The sequence below is a fragment of the Argiope bruennichi genome, chromosome 7 (assembly GCF_947563725.1).
Source record: "Argiope bruennichi chromosome 7, qqArgBrue1.1, whole genome shotgun sequence".
Lineage (NCBI taxonomy): Eukaryota > Metazoa > Arthropoda > Arachnida > Araneae > Araneidae > Argiope > Argiope bruennichi.
In genome coordinates, this window is record NC_079157.1 from 61,315,329 (window position 1) to 61,321,328 (window position 6,000).

Consider the following 6,000-nt stretch of genomic DNA (forward strand, 5'->3'; position numbering starts at 1 on the left):
GTATACCAGGGATTAATCATCAAGGGTGACATAACATATTCAGTAAAAATGCTACATTCACTTCGAAAATTACTATTTTTTTAACTATTGTACTAAAATGCCATGTAGGGCATTTTCTGGCATGAAAAATTTATCAAAGATTATACGAGAAAGTTTAAGGGGCACCACACTGGTTTAATTAAATTCATTAAATGATGGGAAAAGAAGTTAATTGGGTAAACTTATACATATATTGCTACCATCACTTAATTTATTTTAGAAGTATTAGATGCTGTGAATAAAAATTATAATGAAATCCAATAGATTTTTCATAAATTACCTTACATAATACAGAAATTAAATTATGAATGTCATTTAAAGTATCTTATAACAAAACTGAAAATGATAGACAAAAATAGGTTAGGATTGGAAGTAATTGCATTATATACAACATTGACTGCACACACTTGCAGACATACTTCATCTTCCAGTTCAGCGGAGATGACTTGCTGTTATATCATTGCATTTTAATGTGTTACATTTTTTTTCTCTTGTATAACATGTTGTCTATAGTGCTAATAATTCTCGATATTATCCCCATCAGGCAGAACAAATGAATTATTTATTTGCTAGGTAAAAATTTTTTAAGGGTAAGAGACTGGTTGCAATTGCCCTAGTTGGTGCTATTATATTTAAGTTCCACTATACCGATAGTACTTTAAGATTTTAATGTCTTCATATTCTTTAGCTAAAAAAATCAACTATAAAGTTTGATTTTTATCTGGTTATAGAAATTGTCCATTTTGTATGGATAACCCTTGAGGGAAATTAATGATCCTATGTTTCACTGATTTTATTATTCAATAATGCAATGTTTTTGCAACCTAATAGTGGAAAATGAGTGCACTAATAATTTCAAAATTTCTTGTATTGCATTGAAGCTTTTTATTTGCAGCATATCTAACTCTCCTAAAATGCAAATAAAAGCAACTTCTATAACTAAAATGAAAGTAACTTTAGACTTGATTGAAAAGCCACTAATAAGAAATTGTGCTTAATCTGTAGAAAGATATACGAGAACAAGTCAGCTGTATTTAATGGTGTTAGGATTCTGAAACTAAATTTGCGATTATATTATTTTAACGAGTAGGGGGGGGGGATCTTCATGTAATTCGAGCATTCTTGAGGGGAATTATGATTGAAAAATAATGTTAACAATATGAAGGATGGTGCTTCAAGATTCTACACAGTACAGAATTCTTGATTCTTTCTTAGTTCATTTAACTCTCTACTAGTATTAAAATAACTGGGTAAAGCCCAGATTAAATTTTTGTGCAAGAAACAGAATGGAGTCGCTCCTTCTATATGAGCTTCCGGTCGGCGAAAAAATCCATTCCTGGATTTCATATATATACCAGAGTCGAGTCGCTATCGAACGGGGCGATTCGAGATTAGTCTGGGCTCATAGGAGTAAACCATACTTGGGAAAACAAATCGAATTTGAAGCTTGAAAAGGGGAACTGCATATCTCATGATTTGACTCTTAATTTCATCAAAGTAAAGACAAAATGAAAGTAGATGTATATGTTTTATTAAATATATAGAAACATTACATAAGTTTCGAATTGAAGCAGAATGAAACTAACTTCAAACAAAACACTAACTAACAAAACTAACTTCAAAAAGTAACTAAAAATAAACTTTGGAGAAGATTGACTTAAAAATAGAAAAGACAAACGATTAGATGAATTGTGAACAACATTCTTTGGATTTAAGTTGCAGAATTCCGGTTTAACAATTGAATTGAAAGCAGCTGATATTTTAAGTATAAAATATGATTTGCAAAAGGAAAATCAAATAATTTCTGATGCAGTTTTGTCAATAAAATGTAAAATTACATCAGAAATTCAATTTTACTGAAGTATTTATTGATCTAATACAGATAAAAATCATGTGCATCTTAATACAGATATTGCAATAATCTAAAACTTTTTGCATTGCAGATTAATAAATTATTAATATGCTGCATGGAAGTGTTATGGAACAATTTTTTTTAAAGGTTGAAAGATCCTTTATTATTGCAGTTCAATTTATTAAGAAAACATTTTGTATTTGAACTAAATGGTGTATAGTCGAAGATTTCTGCTTTCATATACAAATTCAAAAATATGCTGAACGGTATTTCTTGATAATCTTGCATTTAACAAGCAGCAACATCTCTATATATAGAAGCAAAGGCGGCGATAAATTGAATTTTTCGCCCGTTTAATTTACGATCTGACATTTTATATGTGGGGGGGAGGAGGGGAAACTCGTAAACCAAATTTGTTATTCTCTGAGTTAAAATTCTTCCCCTTCCCATTGGAAAATTGATATTGATTGTCAAACGATTTTACTTTCTGCTGATAATTGCTTATGGAAACTGAAAGATATAGCAGAACATTGAGAGATAATGGAATATATACAGTGGCTCCCAAAATTGAGTATACACTATACTCTTTTTTCTTTAATTTTGATCTTAACATTCCTATTTATGGCTAATATTTATAAGAACGACAAAATATACATTAACAAAAATATTAGGCTAAAAAACAAAACGGAGGAATCAATAATATTTTATTACGGTAATTTTTATGTCAAAGTTACAAATTCCAAAGTCACAAAATTGAGTATACATCTAGCAAAATCTCTAAACAAAAAGAGAAAAGGCTAAATTAATGTTTTGTTGCATATACTTTTGCATTTAGAACAGCTTGTAAACGGTGTGGCATTGAGTTGACAAGAATTTGAGTTGTTTCGCCGGATATTTTCGACCATTCTTCTTGTAATACTCTTTTTAAGTGTTCTTGGCCTCTAATATTGAGTTTTTGAACTGATTTTCCTAATTATGCCACAAATTTTCAATAACTTTGAGATCTGGAGATTGAGGAGGGGTGTGCAATTGCAATTTACAACTATACAACACTCATAACTTAACTATTTTAGCTGTATGTTTCGGGTCATTATTTTGTTGAAATAGAAAACCTGACCCTAAACCCAAATTCTGGGCACTTTGTTTTAAATTGTTCTTCAACATATCCAAACATTCAATTCTTTCCATGATTCCATCAACGAAAACTAAATTTCCCACTCCTTTTGCTGACACACAGCCCCATACAAGAAGTGAACCACCTCCATGCTTGACAGAAGCATTGGTGTTTTTAGGAGGAAGTTCAGAATTGGGCATTCTCCAAACATAACATCGACCATCACTACCAAAACATTGAAATTACTTCGTCACTGAATATTACTTGATTCCCGAAGTCCGGAGGTTTTGAAATATGACTTTTAGCAAATGAAATTCTTTTTTCTCTATTTACTTTGGAAATGAATGGTTTTGTTCTGGCTAGGCGACCATTTTAATTTACTTTTCAGATTACTCTTCGAATTCTTTCTGCAGAAACACTCTTTCCAATTGTTCTTGAAGTAAATGTAGCAATTTTTGTAGCATTCACCTTAGGATTGTTTGCTACCTTTCGAATAACTCTTCTCTTGGTCGTGACATTGAGGATTTCTTTTCTTCCTCTTCCAGGTTTATTAACAATTTGGCTATACATTTTATACTCCTGGATAATTTTTTGAACGCATCCGTGACTGCGTTGAATTCCCCTTGCAATTTCTCATAGATATTTACCATCTTGAGACAATCTAATAACAAGTTTCCGAATTTCAACATTTGTTTCATTTCTGGAGCTCATTATGATAACCAAAACATTTGTTTTCGCTTGGAAATCAATGATTGCCAATTAAAGTAACAAAACTGATTTACTTATTCATTTGAAAATAAATAATAGTAGTCAAGTCTCATATTTTATTAGGAGTATACTCAATTTTGTGACTGGAATTTGTAACTTTGACATAAAAATTACTGTAATAAAAATATTATTGATTTTTTCGTTTTCTTTTTTAGCCTAATACTTTTGTTAATGTATATTTTGTCGTTCTTATAAATATTAGCCATAAATAGGAATTTTAAGATCAAAAAGAATAAAATTAAAGAAGAAAGAGTATAGTGTATACTCAATTTTAGGAGCCACTATATATATAATATAGCGTTTACATAAATTGGGATAGCAGGGTCAAATATGATTGTGACTTGAAACCCGACTGTCATTAATTTTTACCTACAGGGTGTTCATTAATTATTGTCGGGGTTTCCGTACCTCATAACTTTCGAATAAAAAATATTACGCAAAAATCGATTACGTATTCGTAAATTACAACTCAAAGAATTTTATTAATGATATTAAAGTGTAAAGCTTGCACAATTTGCACTTAGTAGGCATTCAGCTGAAGGCGATTATGTATTCGTAAATTCGCTGAACAAATTTTGACTCGAATTGAGGATGATGAAAATTACCTTCGGAAATGGTTCTTCAATGACGAATCCACTTTTCATGTGTCAGAAAAAGTGAATAAACATAACTGTAGAATATGGGGCTCGGAGAACCCGTACGATTATCAAAAGTCAAAATTTGTTCAGCGAATTTACGAATACATAATCGCCTTCAGCTGAATGCCTACAAAGTGCAAATTGTGCAAGCTTTACACTTTAATACCATTAATAAAATTCTTTGAGTTGTAATTTACGAATACGTAATCGGTTTTTGCGTAATATTTTTTATTCGAAAGTTATGAGGTACGGAAACCCCGACAACAATTAATGAACACCCTATATAATTAATACTGGGAAGAATGGATTGTCCACTCGGACATACAAAATCAAATTATTATTGGCATATTAGTTATTACTTTCTCGCATATACAAAGATAAAGTATTGCAATGTTAAAAATTCAAACTTGGTTTTTTTTGGCGAATCTCCACGTTTCGAACCTTTATGAGTCCGGAAAACAAATTTTTGGATTATATCTGGACACGATAACTGAAAAGCGTTTTGGTATATGGACTTCATAACAAATTTGTAGATTTCTTTCAAATTTCGAACGGAATCCATTCTGAAGAAATCTTATCTGTTCGTTTGTCCGAATGTAAGTTAATACAACTGCAAAACGAAGAGATGATACACAGAATTAACATTTAAATTGTAGATATGTGGAGACATATTCATCAAGGCATTATCGGTCTGTATTATTTTCCCCAACATGTAAACACAGTAACTCAAAAATGCAATGACTTAATTATATGAAATTTAGTCCGTGATTTTTTCTTTTTCTTTTACGACTGTAATTCTATGCAAAATTTTGGTTTTAATCACTCGAAAAGGGCATTCAAAATACATACTCTGTTTTTTAGTACTTTCGTATTAATCGCATCCCAGCGATTAATCGTCGAAGATCGCCCCCGTATAGGCTCATTCGTAATTATGGATCGCCAATATCATATGGCTAATAATATACAAATATATTTATTAGAGGTCATGCGTGAAGGTTTCTGGTAGGCCTTTGTTGATCCAGTATGGAAAAATTTTTAATATTTTGAGCAAAATCATCCAATGGAAGTCTGTCTGTTCTGCTGTTCGAATATGAGGTAACAGTTAACAAAAGGTGGGTGGTAGATAAATAAAATTCGATGCACAGATTTAACTTTGACTGCCATCTATCAAATTTTAAGCTAAATCCAACTAGATTTGACCATCTGTGGGTGTGTATTTTCAGAAATAAGTAAACGCGATAGTTCAAAAATGTAGTGACTTAAATATATCAAATTTGGTATCTAATTTTGTCAGTACAAGAGAGCTTTGTGCGAAGTATTTGTTTCAACCGGTGGGAAAAAATGCGTCTGAAACTCAAATTCGATTTTCGGATACTATTAACGCATGCAAGAGATTAATTGCTAAGAAACTTGTCAAGGATGACGCAACAGATTCAGTAAAAATGCTAACTCACGCTGAAGATTCGTATTTCTTAACTATTGTAATTCTAAGCAAGACGTGCTATGAGAAAACGCGGGGAAAAAATATGCGGGAAAGTTTCAGGAGATCGCTCCAGCTGGTTTAAAAATATTTTTTCCCCCTTAATTTC